Genomic DNA, 21,487 nt, shown 5'->3' on the forward strand with positions numbered 1-21,487 from the left:
TAGTTCACAACACAAGGAATAATTCAGAAGCATTGAATAGTCACTGAGAACACATTCTTCACAATTCCCTGACATACTTACAATCATGGAAACCATGAGAGCCAGGAGAAAGGCAAAGACCAGGAACCTCATATTTTTCGGAGTCCTATAAAAGCACAAGTGAGAATCAGATAACTCTTCATTCCTGTACTCATGTAAAAAGCATTTAGCATTCCCACTGTGCTTCAAAGCATTGAGAAACGTTCTAGAGATTTCTGACACATAGTTGAAACACATGGCCCGACATCACAGAAGGATTGGAGGGAACTCTGACAACTAACAGGGTGTGCTCTGATATGAAAATATTAAATTAGTATAAAAGCACATGAGTTGATATTTTAAATATACAAGGATAATCAGAGTAAAATTTGAGTTGATTATGGATGAGTAGAGACTTTGGGGTTGACTGATATGAAATAAGAGTATGTGAAAGAGGATACCAGGCCAAAGTGCAAATAGTGCAGCATGTGAGGAGGCCAGAACTGGATTCAAGAAGACCATTTCTATGGTGGTAAGACTATGTGAATTTTGATAATGCCATGATGGATGGTTATGAAGGCATAATATAAAAAATTTAGAAAGTAGCACGATAAACAACAGGGACAGGCATTATAATAGAGTCACTGAAGACAAATCAGTTTTCTTTCTTGAGAATTAGACCACTGAAAATATTGTTAAAAGAAACCTCTAACTGAAAATAGGTACAGAAAAAAAAGTACTTTCAGCTACTTTGAGAAACTGAAATTTATTCCCATGTTAATTTAAATAGGGGATCAAGGGAAGATTAAAACTAAGTGTTTTTTATACATATAGATGGAAGAAAATGGACAGATGATAAATAAACAGATGTATAGATATACATCTATAAGATAAGTATATACTGATACATAATTTAAGGAGTTTGAGAACATATTTCCCAAAAAACACAATGACAAAAATTTGAAATCTTAAAAAAATATTATTTTATGGAAAGTGGAAAATGAAATAGAAAATATAAAGAAAACAAATATAAAACACAGAGAAGTCTATTATATAGTGTTAATTTTAAAGAATTACAGATCTGTTTCAATGCAGAAAAGGGCTATGTAAAGATGAAGGAAAATATTCACTGATGGAATACAATAACTGCAAAACTTACAACATGGAGGAAAACATTTAAAAATGAAGAACTTACATTATATTCCTATCAACTTTAAAATTACTCTCAAAGGCACATATCAAAGTCATTATTGAGAAAGTGAACATGATATAACTAGTCAAGAAAATACGGAGACTCTGAGTAACCTACCAAACAGGGAAAAGGAACACACAGGTTCTCATTCCACCTCATTCACTTGGTACAATGTTTGCTGAGGTCAGCACAGAGGAATTGAGTCTTGAACTCACCTTCAGATCCTGACATGGAATCATCAAATCCTTAATTGTTTCTTTATGAAAAATTATCAATAGATGATATACATGATTATTTTTATTTGATTTTAGTATGAAAAGATTCAACTGAGACCTCATGTTACCTTGTACATAAATACATTACCTGTATACAAGATGAGACTCAAGAGTCAGGAGAACTGAGTGGAAGCTGAGCTGAAGAGACCATGTGCTCCCCTAGGGAGCTGGTGTATTTAAAGACACTGAAATGCCACCTTTGTTTTCCTAAATAATGTCAGTATGAGGTCACTATGAGAAGGAAACTCAAAATACCACCAGAAATCTGTCTCTATGGATTCTAACATCAATTTAACAATGTGGTTTTACAATAAAAGTTCATGAAAACAAAGTGAACAGGAAACGAATAGACCCAACAAAGGTCAATCCCTCTATTTGTGGAGGTTTGTGAGGAGAAGACAATGGGAAACACATTCTGGAGCAAACAGAGCACAAAATGGTTGAAATGATGAAAACTGTCTGGGTAGATCATCATGTTCTCTGTTTCAACAAATGTACTTCCAAGATGGCAAGATTCTATGCCAATAATATTAGTTACCATTTACCAATATTTTACCTGTTCTGTAATAAATCATAAACAATATGGCAGAGTTTGAGTCATTACTAATCTCAGTTGTGTTTCCTACAGATCATTGTTTGAAACTTTTACTTTATTCTATTCATTTTAGAAAACTTAAAGTCATGCACTAGATGCAAATATTTGCTGAAATTCAGTAATTAGGGGATGATCTATGATAAAACTGTTCTCATGTAAACAGTGACCCAAGGCACTGTGTGCCATATATTTCACATAGTAACTGGGTGCTTATGATTGGAAATTTAATTTACTAATTTTGCATCCTTAGGGACTCATGTCCCTCAGCAGAGTCTGTGTGTTTACATGATTACAGTGAACAAAGGAGAAAATATTCACAGTATTCATAGGAAAAATTATGCAAAAATCCACTTACTTGCTGCTGATTAGATAATTTCTTGTTCTCAGAAATGATATCAGAAAATCATCGGTAATATTTTGATAAACTATATAGCACATGACATTTTAACTCAGATTGTCACACATGTGATCACCAGAATAAGTGCCAAATGGGAGTTTGTTTGAAATGCAAATTCTGTTTTTTGTTTTTTGTTTTTTGTTTTAGGGCATTGCTGAATTTTTTTATTGGTGCATTACAATTATGTGTAATAGTGGGATTCATTCTTATATATTTGTACATGAATACAATATAATAATATATTTTGATCTGTTTCATTGTTCCCCAATATTTTCCCTTTCCCTTTTTCCTCCAACTTCCCGGTCCTCTTCCTCTATTCTATTCGTCTCCCTTCTCTTGTCAGGAAATTCCCCCAATTTTTTTCAGTCTTCTCTCTACCTTCTGCATATGAGAGGAAATGTACAACCCTTGGCTTTCTGAGTTTGGTGTATTTCATCTAACATAATGCTCTTAGTACCATCCATTTTCTTGAAATTTCATTCTCTTTTATGGTTGAATGAAACTCTACTGTGTATATATATAAAACACATTTTATTTTTCCTTTCATCCATTGATGGACACCTAGGCTGGTTTAATGATTAGGCTATTGTGAATTGTGCTTCTATAAACATGGGTATGCATGTATGACCATAGTATGCTGACTTTAATTCTTTAGCACAGATAACAAGAAGTGGTATAAATGAGTCATATGCTTTCATTCCTAGTCTTTTGAGAAAACTCCATACTGATTTGCATAATAGTTGTAATAATGTGCAATCCCACAAACAATTGCTGAATTAAAAAATATAAAATATAGCACACATAAAAGAGTGTAGATATCATAAGCACACTGCTCATTATAATCCACTACTAGAACCAATCGGACATTTTCATCATCTCCAAACTTAGGTTCCCTTCACAGAATATTCCCTCACTATTTCATTACTATGTGGGCTTCCAAACCTGTGGTTTAGTTTTTCTTATTCCTGTATTTATATAAGTGAAGTCACATACTATGTGTTCTCTTGTATTGAATTTCTGTGCTCAAAATAATGTTTGGAAAATTTATTTCTGTTGTATGTTTCTGAGATTTTTTTTCAGTCACTATTGTTGTAGAGTATCTCACTGAATGGTGTGCACCACAATTTCTACTGTGAGTACATTGGAGTTGCTTCAAATTTGGTGTTGTTACAAATAACATTGCTGTACACATTCTTGAAAATGTCTTTTTATACACACATACTTGAATTTCTCTGGGGATATGCCGGGGCTGGAATTGATAATTCATGGGTAGATGGGTTTTTTTTTTCAATTTGTGTTTCCCTAATTTTTAATTAGGCTAAGCACCTCTCATAGGCTATTAGTTTTTTGGATAATATATTTGTAAAGAAGATATATTGAGTTGTCTGTATATATTTTGTGGGATTGAAAAACTTTTATATATTGTGGACAGACCATCTTTTACATGTGTTGCAAATAGCTTTTTCTCTGTGGCTAACTTTGTTCTCTTCTGATAGTGACATTTCATGAACAAAAGTTCTTAATTTAATATAATTTAATATACATGACAGTAGAATATATTTTGACATACATGGAGTATAACTTATTCTAATTAGGATCTCATTCTTGTGATTGAGCATGATGTGAAATTACACTGGTCAAGTATTCTTGATCCTTTTTTCCATTTTGATGGATTGAATTCCTGAGGCTGCCCTAGGAACACACATTTGAACTCGTGTCCTGGTGATTGATTGTGAACTACAAAGTTGGAGAAACCAAATAATCAATGCATTATGTGTCTTGAGATTGAGAATTAGGGATATTCCCCAGTTGATATACAATAAATTTAAATGTCTTCTTAAATAAATTAATTAATACAGTCAAATTCAATTAAAATGACTTTTCATGTGGTATAATCATCCTAGACACATGCTGTTTTTCATTATTGTGCAAAACCAAATGAATCTCTAATATATGTTCAGTGGAACAAAAGATATATAAGGTCTACTAAGTATTAAAATATGACTGATTTTTTTTTCAAAAAAAAACAGTTTATTAAAGACAATGTTCAGCTGGGTTGTAGTTACTGCCTGTAATGCCAACTACTTGGCCCTGGTCGGAGGATGTCCAGTGCAGGGAGCCACCTTCCCAAGCAGATCTCAGCAATGGCTAAGGCTCTGGCAGTTCCCCACAATCCCAATCTCCCTTGGGGGCCCTTTGGAAAGGGAGAATCAAAGGCACAGGGAACCTAGGCAACACTGAAAGTCTGTAACTCTCTGAATTCCCTCTGTAGCTGAGGGTTAGGATTGGACATTTCCCCAATTGGAACATGAATGTCAAACCTACTGGCCACTAGAAATTAGGCATTCTGAAAATGGCCTAGAGTTAAGGGTACCCAGTAATAATGCCTCTAGGGGAAACCACATTCTCATTTCACCCCTGCACGTCCTCTTTAGTGGGCATCCTAGTAGCCTAATAGGGTCCATGAGACCAGGGTTCTCTACCCCCACTGGCGACTCAATATGCTAGTCTTATCTTCATGTGAACAATTAGCTGAGGCCAGGGTGGGCATGCTCAAAGCTGTAATCCCCAGAGGACTGCAGCAATAGTAGGCGAGCCTGGACAATTAGGCCAGACTGTCTCCAAGGGCTGGGATGTGGCTCAGTGATTAGCAACACTGGGTTCAATTGCAGGAACCAAAGGAAGAAGAATTAGCTTACTCTGGGGGCATGAAGTCTTACTGAGGGCTGGACGAAGGTGCAGAAGTCGCAGACATCCAGAAGTGTGGCTGTGGCAGGTCAAAAGGCACACTGGCTCCCGGAGTCCTCCTCAGACAGCAATATGACTGATTTTTAAAGATGAACCTGATTTTAGTGATTTTGAACGAGTGAGATGACTGCCTCCCTTCATTTTATTTTCTCTCAATCCATAACTTTCCTCTTTCACTTATTTTTCATTAATTCCTGTAACCAGAATTATTAGCCACTGTTGCAACAGACCTGTGATATCCACAACTTTGCAAACTACCAACATGATGCTCCAAGGATCCACCAAACAACCATATCCTATCAGGTTACAAGTGGAAGTTAAAATATTTGAAGCTACCATAAAACTAAAATGATGGAACCTGAGTTTGGAAGGTCAAAGTGTACATATTATTTTTCTCCTTTTCTGCTTCAACAGTTTAGGAACAGGGATTCTATAAGACAGTGGGAAACAGGAACAGTGGGTTATAAACCAAAGGAAAACCCTGGGCTACTTATGATTTTAATATCAGTCACAATAGTAGGATATTTTAGATTGATGGACCAGAACATATCTGATATATTATAAGTAAGGGAAAGAGATATCTGATCATCTATAAAGGCAAGCATGGTCTTTGAAAATTCCATGGTGTTCACGGAAATATCATTAAAGGTTCACGGGTCTATCACAAGTGTGGTATTATATAGACGATTTAGCAATGCTACTCAAGTTTGGTATTTGGAGTGATGTTTGTGCCAAATGCTCCTCCATCACATCCTCCTTCTCCTCCTATATTTGCCTATGATCAAAGCATTTTGTGTAGTCTGTTACCACAGTCCATCATATTTATTTTAACTAAAATTAAAACCAACAGTATTTATCTCCTTGAGTTATCAAAAGAAAAACACAGCAGCTGACAATATTAAACAACATGTGACTGTGTAATGGATATCATAAAACCTCTTTGGCACTGGAGGCACAGTGATGAGCTGCATTCCAGATCTTCAAGGGGTAAACTACATAATAGATTAAAGAGACAGGCTGAAGGCAATTATACTACAGAAATTCAGAAATGAGTTATTTGCATAAGTTGACACTGGGAAGCAGAATATGCATACTAGAGCTGCAGCTTTGGGACTTACCAGCATATTGATTGTATTCAGCACATTGAACATAGAAGACATTGTACATGATGTTTCATTCAGAAGGGAAGTAGGCTGAGAATACATCCTTCATATCACCATAATATACTATGAGAGAGAAAATGAAGATGTCCAGGAAAATCTATGAAGAGGAAGAGAATAGCCAAAAGGAAGACAATATCTTGTTAATGTTTTTACCATGGAAGCAAAGAGAATGAAACATCAAGAAAGAAAGCTTAATTCCCATAAGCTAATTCTGCTGTGACCTTGAAGTTTGCTTATCATCATGAAACCGCACTTTTCTCATCTGGAAGGTGTTATCATAATAGTTGGATCCAAATTAAATGGGAATGCATATGTTATGTTACAAATGAGAATTGCTCAAATGTAAACTTTAGATATTATCATTATGGTTTAGTCATCATACTGTTCATTAGAAATTCCTGAATAAAAAAAAATCTCTAAGAATAATGGAGGAAATAAATACAAGAAGCAGTGAGAAAATACTTTGAACAATACAGGGGTCATAGGACTGGCAAGGCATTCCCTTATAGAACAGGCCAGATCTTAGGTCTACCAGTTACAAATATTTTCTATTATAAGGAAGTGTTTTAGGCAGACTAAGATTTCTCAACCCTCAGACACATTCACATTCTAATTCCTAAAATCTGTGAATATGTCAAGTTATAAGGGAAAAGGGAATTAAGGTTGGAGATGGAATTAATGTTGCCAATCATCTGAAATTGAGATTAGGCAGGTGAGCATATTGTAATCACAAAAACTCTTCAAAGTGGAAAAGGAAGGCAGAAAGATGACAGTCATGTGATATGAAAAAAATTCAAGCACTCATCAATGGTTGGAAAATGAAGAAGTCAGGCACTGAGCTAAAAAACTCAAGGATCCTCTAGAAGCTAGAAAAGAATGAAAAGTAGATTCTACTCTATAGCTTCCAGAAATGCAGCTTTGTGGCTCCTTAATTCTATCCTAAAAGCATCCATTTTCAACCTATGACCTACAAGTTTGACACAACAATTCTGTTTTGTTTCTGGTAATTTGTCACGACAGCAAAAATAAAGTGAAACAGGCAATTTGGCTCAAATATGCAGTGTTACCACGGACTTTGGAATCTAATAGATCTGAGCATAGGTGAATTTCTCTAAAAGTTTACTAATTATGAGAACTTGGGCTCCGGAAGCCCTTAGGGTATGTCCCCTACTACAGTTTTCTGAAATATTCCTGAGACTTCCTTTCCTATGGTGCTCATCCATATGACTACTTTCCTGTGTGTGTATATATACATATGATTTTATACTTATATTATGAATTATACAAATACATACATATGACATTATTTCCAAAAGCAAGTGGAGCAACTTCTAACTGTAAGAAAAAGTTCTTAAGTCACAGACTCTTATATGCTCAGCCATATTTGTTCACTATATAGCACTATGTTTCAATTCTAGAATTTCAAATAAAAGACAAGTCAATATTCACAGTAAACTTATTGTAACTTCATATTTTGACACCACTACTCAGTGATGTCCAGAAAAACATGAGCAAAATTTTTGAAGTTGCTGACAATACCCCAACATACACTGGTACATATTTTTGGTGTATTTCTTTCCAAATCTATTGCACATTATAACAGTTGAGGATTGGGTTGTACAAAATGGACTACCAAACACTAGACTCCACAATGTTGTACTGCTAACAATGTTCCTTACCTGGAGAAAGAAAGGGAATTTTAGCTTCTTCTATACAGAAATTAAAAATAACAAGTGTTATAATTTTGGTTGATTTAGAAGACCAAGTAATATTCCTGTTTGTTTTTATTTTTATTTGGAAAATGACCTTTACAAAACTTTACTTATGTGGGTTCATTTGCAAAACTTTCCTCGTGTTCTAGAAATTAAACATGTGATAGTTCTATCTTTGGAGCAAATCCTGTTCTCTTTACTGTGTTTCTTACTGTTTGCAATTCTTTGGGCACTCAAGCTTTTTATAAAATCAATACACTTATTGTATATTCTAATAATGAATGAGATGTATATAAGTGTTTCTAAAGATATTGAAAGATATTATATTTAATAGTAAGTATTTGAGAGGAAAAATATGTCATTTGGTTTTATAAATTAAGTTTTAATTCATATCAATTAGCTGGTATCTTCTCTCAAGCAAAAAGAAGTAAAAATTGAAAGCTGAAGTGATTTTCCCTGATATGAGTATTCAAGATAATCTAGTATTATCCTAGATTTCTTAGAAACTGATGACAAATATATTGTTCCATCTCCATAATCAAATGATGTTCATCATTTCTTTTATTTTGCTGAGTAAACACATTTTGTGAACAGAAAGGGTGGAAGCTAATTATTGGCATGAAATAATTCAAGTATAACAGTCAAAGGGAGAAGCTTCAGAATGCTATGTCCCTTAAAAATTCATCTATTCAAATAAATGCCCCAGATGATGGTGTTTGCAAGTGGAACCTCTGGGTGGTTATTAAATCATAAGGGCTGGGTCTTCATGCATGAGACTTGTGGCCTTATAAAAGTGATCCTGGAGAAGTTTCTTCATCTTCTACTATGTGAAGAGACTGAAAATAATTGGGCACTTGTGAAAAATGCAAGTGACCCTCACTAACTTCCAGAACTGTGAGAAGTGCATTTCTGTTGTTTCTCAGACACAGGTTTATGACATTTGGATAGCAGCTAGGATGCACTGGGATAGGAAATAGGCAAACTGAACTCTTCTAATTTTACATAAAAAATTTATTTTCTGAAATTAATCATCACTTGGTTAAAACTTTAAGGATGTGCCCAAATCTTTCAAAACACATGCTTCAGATATAGAATGATGAGCTGTCAAAGGCTCTGAGCATTATTAGAACTTGTGAGGTAACTGAGTGACAAATTGCAGTGTGTGTGTGTGTGTGTGTATGTGCGAGAGAGAGAGAGAGAGAGAGAGAGAGAGAGAGAGAGAGAGAGGAGAGTTGAGCTGCTTTTCTCTGTAGATTAATGAAAAAACAATCAGATATACCTGTAACATTTTTTGAGGAAGATAATGAAAATGATATGTTGAAAAATTACACATATATTTTTGAAATGTATACAACACTTTCATAATGTTCACTAAATACTCAATATTTTGTGTAATTAATATTAGTTCCTCATATATGAAGAGAAAATGAAACTCAGACAAGTTTATGTATTTTACACTTGGCACCAGAGCTATTAAATTGCAGTTACAACTTCTGGCCAGTCTTTCCTAATACAAGGTCATATATTTGTTACATATTTAGTCTTGTGGCTAATCATTAGATTCAGAACTATTGTTATTAAGTATGATGAAAGTAACATTTCTTTGGTAAACCATGATGTATGAAGCCTGCCAAAGAAATGTGAGTTCTCAAGTCAATCAACACACAGAGTAAAATGCACACTTTTCCATATGTAACTAAAACTCAAACTCCAAAACCACAGTAAAGATATTTCAAGAACGGAGTGGTTTTGGTGCACTTTAACAATCCGAAAAGTTGTCTTTAATTACTAGTTAATACTTCAGGATAGCAGACTTAAAATACAATCACTATTACTCATAAAACCACTTAACATTTACTGATAGTGAAAAGTTCTGATATTTTCTCTTTAAGTCATGATGAAGATGCAGAGCAGTCTCTTAGACATACACAATTTATAAGAGCCACACATAGAAGGCAGGCAAGGGTGTGGCACTTCATTTTTTTTAGTTCTCTGAGAAGTAGGAAGAATCAGTAAACATTTCCTAAATTCTATATTTTTTTTGCATTTATTTACCTTGTCACATACAATAGGAAAAGAGCAATTAAAATATGTAGAAACATAAATTCATGCCTATGAATCTAATGAAACCTATTAAGAACAAGTAATGTTGGACTGGAGTTGGGGCTCAACAGTAGGGAGCTCACCTAGTGTGTGCTCAGTGCTGAGTTCAATCCTCAGCACCACATAAAAATAAAATAAAGGTATTCTGTCCAACTGCAACTAAAACAAAATATTTAAAAAATGAAAAAAGTAATGCAACTGTTTTCTGGGCCTGAGGGTCCAGCTTGGTGGTAGAACACTTGTCTAGTATTTATCAGGCCCTGGGCTTAATCCCCAGCACTGTAACTAATAACAACCAAACACAATTATAATCATGTTTTCTAATATGAGGAAGGTTCTTTTAGTTGATGTCATTAAATAGCTTGTCTCTAGACAGGGCAAAAGGAAAAGGGGAGGGGGGAAAGGAAGGGAGTATTGGGGTAGGAAAGACAGTGGAATGAGATAACGTCATTTCCCTAAGTACATGTACGAAGACACAACTGGTGAGACTCTACTTTGTGTACAACCAGAGATATAAAAAATTGTGCTCTATATGTGTAATATGAATTGTAATGCATTCTGCTATCATATATATAAAATTTAAAAAATATGGAAGTAAAAAAAATAACTTGTCAAACTGTAAATATTTCATTTGTTTATTTATGTGACACTTTAACCAGTATATTCTGAGTACTAGCCAATTTACAACATAATTCTAGGTATCAACTAATAAACAAAACCAAAATACTGACTAATTCATATTCTTGAAAATGATTTCAAAATTCTTTGATCTGTATTACAAACCTCTATTAATAATATATTCAGAATGTAAAAGATAACAGGTGTTTATTTTAAAGTAGATTTCAAGAGAGTCAAAACCTGTAGCCTGCCTTCAGTGTGAGGAGAAGTATGGGGAGTCTAGACACTGCTGGGCTGTGGGAGTCCTGCCTGCTCCTTCTCAACCCAGACCAGCTGTTGAAATGTGAACAAACCTCTGAACACTGCTGCCCTCATTTGAAATTAATGAAAGAATTGGTATATTTCTAAATTTTCCTCCATGTTAAATAGTAACCATCAGTAAGTGATGTGAGCCTTAAAGAAGATTCAGTGATTCCTGAGGCAAAACAATATCTTGTCAACAACTCTCAACTTCCTTTTAACAGATTATTGAAGAACAAAATAGAGGAAAAATAAAAATCAAAGTCATCTCAACTTTAAGATCGAAGCCTTGAGAGCCAGTGTGCTTCCCATGGAAATGTCACATTTGATTTTTAAGAAATGCTGACTATGGGATCACATTATGGAAGCTGAAAAAAAAAATGGACCCAACCTGTCTTTATAACTACCTAATCAGGTGATTTTATAATAGATTTGTGAAAATCAAGATAGCAAGAAGCAAATACACCTATCAAAGTTTAATTACTTTGTTAATCTAGGATTGGAAAAGACTGTAAATTCTTGATGAGTAAACCATGCACAGATATGGCTAAAATGCATAAAAACTATCTGTAGAACACCATCTACTGCTTCAACAAATGCAGAGTGAAGATGATTGGACTCTATACCAACAATATTACTTACTTTCTTACCAATGATTTCTCTATTCTCCAATAAAAACTCACAGCTACAATGGCAAAATTGGAGCCATTATTTCAAATTCTTTTCCAAAAGACTACTACATAAATTGAAGATTGTCTTATTCCATTGACTTCAAATATTGAGGAAATGAAGTAGTTTTAAAAATTTGCAAATATTTTGGTCATTTATATGTTAAAAATTTTTCATATTTAAAGTGAAATGACTTGCGATCCTTGTATTATAAGTCTCACATAGTAGTTGGGTACATATGATTGAGAATTTAATTTTCTTTCTTTGAATTTTTAGGAACACATATTCTTCAATGGAAGCTTGTGTTAACATACTTCCATTGGGCAACAGAAAAGCAGTTTTCATTACATTCCTAGGAAAATTTGTGTTAAAATCAAACTGCTTTTTAGAGTCAATGTTTTCATAATGAAATACCAGAAAATCACTTGTAACCTTTGATAAGTTGTATAATCTCATTCTTGATTACTCAGAGTATAACATGCGGGACCTTGAGTATGGGTACCATTGAGGAGCCTGTCTAAATGCAAATTCTTAGTGCCTCTGAATGTACCAGGAACCAATATTAAACAATATCATTTTTCTCCTTTCCCTCCCTTCCTCCCTGACCCAGTTTCCTTCTCTCTATTCCTCTGATTTTTCTATTTATTTCTACTTTTTGTTTAATTAGTGTTTTGTATATAGGCATGAAGGCGCTATTCACTGTGGCATATTCACAGAGGAAAGTTAGGTCTGAGTCATTCCACCATTGTTCCCTTTTCCTGCCATTCCTCCCTCCCCACAAGTCCCCTTACTCTAGTTCATCACTGATCTCTATTCTATTTTGATGTAATTCCAACACTCTTTTTCCTCCTCCCTCGCCTCTCTTCCTTTTTCTTTCTCTTCTTCCTCCTCCTCCTCTTTCCCTTCCCCTTCTCCTTCTGCGATTCCCTTACTCTCTTTCTCCTTCTTTTCCTATTTTAGCCTAGCTTTCACATATTAGAGAAAACATTCACACTTTGACTTTCTAGATCTGGCTAATTTTATGTAGCATGATGGTTTCAAGTTCCACCTGTTTTCCACCAAATGCCATAAATGGATCCCTTTTCATGACTAAGACTTCATTATGTATATATGTCACATTTTCTTTACCTATTCTCCATTGAGGGGCATCTAGGCTGGTTTCATAGCTTGGTTATTGTGAATGGTCCTGCTATAAACATTGATGTGGCTGCATCCCTTTAGTATGTTATGCTCAATTTAGATCTTTTGAATAAATATTGAAGAGTGAAATAGCTGGGTCATTTGATGGTTCCACTCTTAGGTTTTTGAGAAATCTCCATAATACTTTCCAGAGTGTTCACACTAATTTGCAGTTCCACCAACAATGTATGTGTGGACCCCCACCCCATTCCCACCACCATTTATTATTATTTTTATTCTTGATAATTACCATTCTGAATGGAATGAGATAAAATTTTAGTGCAGTTCTCATTTGCTTTTATCTGATTGTTAAGGATATTAAATGCTTTTTCACATAATTTTTGGCCATTTCTGTTTCTTCTTTTGAGAAGTGTGTGTTCAGGTCTTTTGCCCTTTTGTTAATTGGTTATTTATTTTTTTGTGTTAATATTTTTTAATTCTTTATATATTCTGGATATCAGAGGAGCAAGTGGCAAACATCTTCTCCCATTCTGTAACCTCTCTCTTCATTCTTTCCATTGTTTCCTTTGCTATGAAGAATATTTTTAATTTAATGATGTCTGACTTACTGAGTTTGGGGTTTATTTCTTGTGCTTTGGGAGTCATGTTAAGAAAGTCAGCACCTGTGGAAATATGTTGGAGTGTCAAGCCTACATTGTCTTCTAGCATTTGCAGAGTTACTGGTCTAATTCCTAAATATTTGATCCACTTTAGGTTGACTTTTGCACAGGGTGAGTGTGAGAAGTCTATTTTCATTTTTTCCCACATGAATATCCAATTTTCCTAAAAACAGTTGTTAAAAGGTCTATCTTTTCTCCAAGATACGTTTTTGGCAACTTTGTCTGGTATCAGATGACTGTGTCTGTGTGGGTTTGTCTTTTTGTCTTCTGTTTTATTTCATTAGTATTTATGTCTGCTTTCATGCCAGTATCATGTGTTTTTATTTCTATAGCTATACAGTATAATTTGAGGTCTGGTATTGTGATACCTCTAGAATTGTTCTTGTTGCTCAAGATTGCTTTGGCTATTCTTATTCTCATATTTTTCAAAATGAATCTTAAAACTTCTTTTATCATTCTGTGAGGACTATCATTCATATTGTGATGGTGATTGCATTGAGTCTATATAACAGTTTTGGTAGAATGGCCATTTTGACAATATTGATTCTGCCTTCCAAAAAATGGGAGATCTTTTCATCTTTTAGGTCTCCTTCAATTTCTTTTCAATGTTCTATAGTTTTTATTATAGTGGTCCTTCACCTCCTTGATTAGATTTTTCCTCAAGTATTTTTTGAGGTTATTGTGAATGGAATAGTTTTCCTAATTTGTCCTTTACCCGATTTATTATTGTAATATAAGAAATCAATTGATTTATGTATGTTTATCTTGTGTCTTGCCACTTTAATAAATTTGCTTATCAGCTGTTGAAGTATTCTGGTAGAGTTTTTTGAGCCTTCTAAATATAATATCATGTCATCAGCAATCAGAGATAATTTAACTTCTTCTTTTCCTACTTGTATCCTTTTACTCTTTTCCTTTCATGATTGTTCTATTGTTTTAAGGACCATGCTGAATAGGAGTGGTGAAAGCGGACATCCTTGTCTTGTTCCTGTTTTTAATTTTTGGCTGTTCAGTTTGATGTTAGTTTTGTGTTTATCATGGAAACCCTTTACCATGTTAAACAATATCTTAAAATAATTTTTTGTGTATTTTCAGATTGGAGTAACCACATAATAACCCTTAAAAGCATGATTTGCCTTTTGATCTCATGCCATACAAAAACCAGTGGTTTGATTTTGTGTCAAATGTTTAAGAACATAATATTATGTGAATCTTCTATATTATGTTGTAGGAAAATTATGGTTATTATTTTGGTAATATACAATACAATAAATGCTTTAGGAAGGCAAATATGTAATAGTAATTAAATTGATTTAACTATTCTTGGGGTAATTCCATGTGTCTTCAAAGCTTTATAGATACATAGTCTCTTCTCATACACAAAGTCAACCTCTACTATATTCACAATATGAAAAAAGATATACAGATTTCACTAACTATTGAAATATGTCTGACTTAAAAATGAAACTTGCATTAGTTATTTAAAAGTGTCAAATTATTTGGTCTTCTTCCTCACCCTCCTTCACTTTTTCCCCTCATTTATTTCTTCACTAATTCATTTAATGAACACGAGGAGGCACTGTTGTGATAGATCTGTAATATTCATGGCACAGTGAACAACAAGGAAACTCGCACTCCAAAGACACTACCAGACAACATCCTATCACATAAGAAAAATGGTGAGAATGTTCATATCCACATTTAAACACCATAATTAAAACTTAGCTCATCTGCATTTTGGTTGAAACACCAAAATGTGGACACTATTTCTCTCATATTTCCTGCATCACCTGTTAGGAACTGCAGGTTTGTGCATAATAGCAGGAAAGAGGAGTAGTGGACTATAAATACAGGTAAGGAATCTTTTTGGGGGGAGTTACAGTGTCATACAGGAACAAAAGTTCATTTTAGAAGATTGGTGGTCAAGAAATTACTTGACATCTTAGAATTTAATAAAACAGATATCTTATTCTCAATCACTAATTACTATGTTCTTTGAAAATATCACATAATTTCTTATGCAAGATAAATATCACCAAAACCTACTGCTATATCATAGGTGTGTCATTAAATTGGTATCTTAATGGTGTACCCAGGCAGTTACAAACATGGAAACTGTGACTGGTTATAAGATCTATAGAACCTTCTTGGCATTGGAGCTTCATCATGAGAAGCAGGATTTCTTCTCTTAAATTTTTTTAAATTTTTATTACAAGTACTAGCTTATATTAACTATACAAAATGGGTTTTTCTGTGACATTTTCATAAATGCATATAATACATTTGATTGTGTTCACCATTCTTATTGATTTAAATCTACCACAAAGAAATCTGTGCAAATAGAGAAGATAATGAGAAATGATGTATAAAATCAGAAAAGCAGTAGGCTAAGAACATGTCCCCCATATAACTGCAATGAAATCTATAAGAGAAAATAGAGAAGTCTATAAAAATTTGTGAGAAAAAAAATAATATTGGACAAAAAGATAATTTCATGGAAATTGTATATTCTGGACACAAAGGGAATAAAAATTTCAATAAGCAAAGTTTTATGTTCATGAACAGATGTTGCATGGATCTTTTAACTTCTTTAATGCCACAAATCACAGTTTTCTATTATGGAGGGTGTTATCATAAAGTCTACACTAGATTAAATGAAAATGTATATGAATTACATTGCATGTGGAAATTGCTCAGCTATAAACATTAGGTATTATTATCAATTTTTCTATCAGGATTTTAATGTTTTACCCTTTTAGTCTTCATTGGAAAAAATGTCTTTATAAAAAAATTCTCTAAGAATGATAAAGAAATGAAAAGCAAAAAGCAACAAGAAAAAATATCTCTTATTTAAAGAGTTAGAAATTATATAGAGATAGTTTCCTTTATTAAAGAGAGAGAGAGAGAGAGAGAGAGACTTAAAGTAGTCATAACAAATGCATCCAATTCTCTAGCCAAAATAGGTAGCTTGCTTTCTGGTTTTGACTAATGAGCAGAATGAGTTTAATGCTTTAGAAAATTAATGATGTATTACCACAGGTCATTGGAGGGAAAGGGTACGAGGTACAGGACTAAATATAAGAAAAGATTGTATAAAAAATTTGCATTCTTTGTAAAGGAAAATGAAATGAACATTTGCCTATAAATATGTTTTTTTCTTGTGAGGATTACTACAAGAATATATAAAGATTTCTAGCACTGACACTTGGGCCTGTAGAGTTACTTAAATCCTCATGTTCACCAGATTTGCTGCAATTATTGTTTAGTATATATTAAATGAATAAATGAATTCCTGTGTAAAAATAAGATTAAATATATTAAGAATAAGTACTGTAAACGGGTATGAAAATAATAGGGGCCTAGAGGTTTGTGTAAGGACAAAGGATCTTTTTTAAAACCCTTTCCTTCCTTCTAAAATATAAATCAAATGCTGTCTTTCTCAAAGGATATTTATCTCAATCCAAATGTAAACTTCACCCACAAATCTTTGATGATCTGCAAATCCCTTTTTTGTGATTTAATTTATTTTTAGCCACTTTTCTCTCATCTATGCAGGTCTCTTTGAAGTTTCCCTAAATTCAGCAAACATTTTTCTACCAATTTGCACTTGCTCTTACTTCACTTGAAATTTTCTTTCTTCATCTTCACTCAAGTTCTCAATTCATATCCTTTTTAAAATGTTAGCGTGCCAGAGAGGCTGTCATTTACCATCTTATGTAAAACTGAATCGAGTGTCCTTGAACTTCCTTTTACTTGTGAAACACACATAACTTAGCCTGAGACCCTGTGTGTTATTGGCTTACTTCTTGTCTACTTCCCTCAGGTACAATGTAAACTCCAAGGAGGCAGGCTTTTGTGTCTTCTTTGCATTCCCTATGACATCCTCAATAGTACCTGACAGCTAGTATTCTCAAACACTTTGCTAACTTTGTTGATGAAGAGGGTTTGTGTTCTCAGGTGCCATTGATTGGGGGTTACCTTCTTGCCTGTAGGTCAGTCCCTACTGACCTAGAAAGTGTGATGTTTAGGAAATGCACTATGGAAAACTTGAAAAAAAGGAACAAATCAGATGTTGACATAAATTGGTCAAGTAATCCAGTTACATTTGGGGATCATGTTTCTGGATGTTATGAAACATTAAGGCTAAATTGGACTTAATTGACTTGAAGGATGTATTGTATAAAGTTGTTTCAGTGTTACTCAAAGCAGAAAAATGAAATGATGAAAGAAATGGTTATATCAATTTAGACTCTAAATATTTATAGTGAAATAAAGAATGCACACATAAGGATATACTTGAAATTTATTGCTTTGAGAAAGAAAATGGATTTGTGTTACTCAGAATCATTAGTGAAATCAGCTTGACAATTTGAAATTGAGACTGTCTAATCAAACATTAATTAGGTACCAGAAAGGCAGGTATCAGAAATGCAGAAAATACATGGTTATTGTCATTATGTATTCCACATTGTGTTTTTAATCACTCTATGAAAACTTGATAGAAGTATGAAGTGAGATGAAGGATGGAAAAATGCATACAGCAACTGGATTTTCGTATCAAACCTGTACAAAAAAATAAAGGAGTAGATTATAATTTTAATGTTATTATAATTTATATTTGGCCTTGCACAGAGTAGCATTATAAATAATTTCAGTTAATATAATCCAGTGATCAAAAGAATAGCTCACACAGATGATATAGTTAAATAATTTTAAGTATCTGAAACAATGTAAATTATCATCATCTTCTACAATTTAAATTTCTTTTATGTCTATCGCTAATCTATTGTATTCCACCCTCTAAATACCCTAGACATTTTATTTGTATTTATTTACCTAAAATAATAGTCTATTGTACCTTTCATTGAACTAATATTTTCAAGCTTTAAATAATGCCTAGATGATCATGTTCAGACTCTTTCACTCTATTAATAGCTATGGGGAACTCAACTGGAATAAAATCTCCAAAAGCACTTAAAATGATTAAAGTAGTATTCCAATGACCTATGGTAATACATCATCAATTTTCTGAGCATTCCAACTCATTCTGCTCATTGCTCAAAACCAAGAAGCAACCTACCTGTTTTGGCTAAAGAATTAAATGCATTTGTTATGACCTTTAAGTTTCTCTCTCTCTCTCTCTCTCTCTCTCTCTCTCTCTCTCTCTCTCTCTTCTATAAAGGAAACTGTCTCTTATATAATTTCAATAAATGTTTGAATTCTGTGACATTCCACTTTTATCTGAAAAATATTCTTGAATTTCATAATGAAATACTTTTCATAGCATTGGGAGTGTTGTGTTTCAATAGTTAAAACTGGAATTCTAAAAATAAATTGATAACATTTCTACATCTTGTTTATAGTCTTTAATTGGTAATTGCTCATTAGATTCCTTAATGCAAGACTTTTTGAACTTATTGTGTAATGAATCATATAGTGATATGCTAAAATTCAGATTCTGACCATATAGGTTTTGATGTGACTACTTTCTTTAATTCTAACAAGTTCCTACTGGTGCTTGTGCAGCTGCTCTAAAGATTACATTTTAGGAGAGAAAGTTTGAAACAGCACTCAGGATAGCTCTACTGGTAGGGTAGTCTGTAGTTGTGGCAGGGCAGCATGTAGTTATATACAACACAATCTGATCGAAGGCTTTGGGTGGTATATAATATAATAGTCTCACCAATTCTGTATAGTGGTTAAATATTATTTTTATATGCTGAAATTGAGATTTAGAGGGCTATGGGTGTGGCTCAGTTATAGAATGCTTGCCTGGCATGCTTGCAGTCATAGATTCAATTCCCAGTACCAGGAGGAAAAAAAAAAAAGAGGAACAAAAGAATTGGGTTTAGAGAGGATTAGGAATGACCAGGATACAAACACAGGTATCCCCTTCCTTAGAGCCCAGCTTCTTAAATAGAGAAGAAACAATTATTTTTCCCAAAACTATTTAGATAGATAAGTATATTTCACAAGAGCTACATCAGTTACATACAGTTCTTAAACTGATTTGATGACCTATCAAATCCCTTATTGGATTTGATTTGATGACTTTATTTTGTTTTCTTTTTTTAACACTCAGAATTTATATTTCCAGAAAGTTAAAAAAAAAGAAGAAGAAGAAGATGATGATGATGATGATGATGATGATGATGAAGAAGTCACTAGACTCAGCTTACCTCTTTAATCAAGTCCTGTGGTTACCAAGCAACAAGTTAAGGATATTCCACAAGGTTAGGATATGGATATGGATTTGGGTTAAATCCTTGGTATGGTAAGAATCCTGGGTCTGATCCATATGGATATTTCTGAAATTTCCGCTGCATATACACAAAAGAAAGAGAAAATTAGATTTGAGAGAAGTTACTGCAAATGTCTCACAATGTCACGAAAAGATTAGATAACTATAAGTCCTAAGACTTATATATCAATCACATGATTGTGTTTTCAAACTTTTAGTTTTGATTTCACTTTTTTTAAAAAATAAGAAAAATGTTTAAAAGAAGATAAAATGATAAAGAACTTACATATTAACTCCTTATTGACAATTTAGTGATTAAACAATACGTTCCAGACCACTGATAAGAGTCAACCACTTTAAATGAGATTTCAATCTGTTATCATATTGCCTCTAAGCTAATACTTTGCCAATCCTTGAATATTACAGGGAGGAGAAATTTCCTACTTCCAACTTCAATAGAAGCATGCTATTTCCCTTGTTAATCTATAGCAAATTTTGGACTCATGAAATTTTCATATCTTTAATATTCTTTGTATAGAACATTCCTTATCCTTCCTTTTGTAACTTTTTATGGTGTCATTTTATTGCTATTTTTGTATGTTAAGAGGGAGAATTTGGGGGATATCATGATCATATAACACATCAAATAAATGGAACACCAATAAGATGACAGACTGACTGACTGATTTGGTGCTCCATGTTCCTTGTGCCTTCACTCCACAACAAAGGATCAAACAATCCCCACCCATTTTAATAAAGTTTTGAAGCAGATTATCAAGTGCAATGGAAATATGGTAGAATTTTTACAGATCATAGAGACAACATGTCAGCTCATAAAGAGAAGAGCACGTGTATAGCATCCACCTCTTGTCTCTTGAGAAAACCTTGAATGAAGAAAGACTTTAGTGAGCAAGGAAAGAGGAAGCAGGAGGCCCCTGGTTGTCACCACTCATGTTGGTACCCCCAGAAACTAATTTAGATTTACTAAAGAGACAAGCAATCCTGCCTAACTTCCCTTAAATTAGGGACTACCACTTTGAGCAGCTTGGTCCAGAGAAATCCCTAGAAAAGCAATGGAGTGGCCCTTCCCATATTTCCACATCTCTGGAAGCAAAGAGAATCTACTACCCTGATTCCCCATGAAGTAACCAGGCAGTCTTGCCACCCACTATCAACCATAGGTATCCTACTCCATTGGTTTGGTCTATATATCCATGATCCTGGGAAGTAGTCAGGCAGGTTTTATGACTTTCTTGGCCCATATTGATGTCCCCAACTAGTATCAAATATCCCTCCTCCTTTTTCTGGTCCCAAGAAGCAGCTGGGCTCCCATTCTCAGAAGCTATTCTTACTGAGGCCATGAGAACATCTTTACCCATGACCTTGTATCACAAGAAGCAATTTTTTGAATACTTGTTGGGTTGTACTCTGGGGTCCTGTGAAGTCAACAATTAAGATCTCATACATTGGTGGATGCCCATACTGGGTCCTCTTGTACTGCATGGTCTTTGCACAAGCCTTAGACATTGCACCATACCTTTATTAACCAATTAAAACCTTATGGGCATCTCACATTCACTACTGTGTATACTGTGCAAAGAGTTGCCAGTGAACCTTGCCCTACTCTCTATGAGCTGCATCTCACCTAGCACTGTAA

Source organism: Marmota monax, unplaced genomic scaffold (assembly GCF_021218885.2).
Source record: "Marmota monax isolate L192 unplaced genomic scaffold, Marmota_monax_Labrador192_F-V1.1 WCK01_AAM20220418_F8-fsc00132, whole genome shotgun sequence".
NCBI lineage: Eukaryota > Metazoa > Chordata > Mammalia > Rodentia > Sciuridae > Marmota > Marmota monax.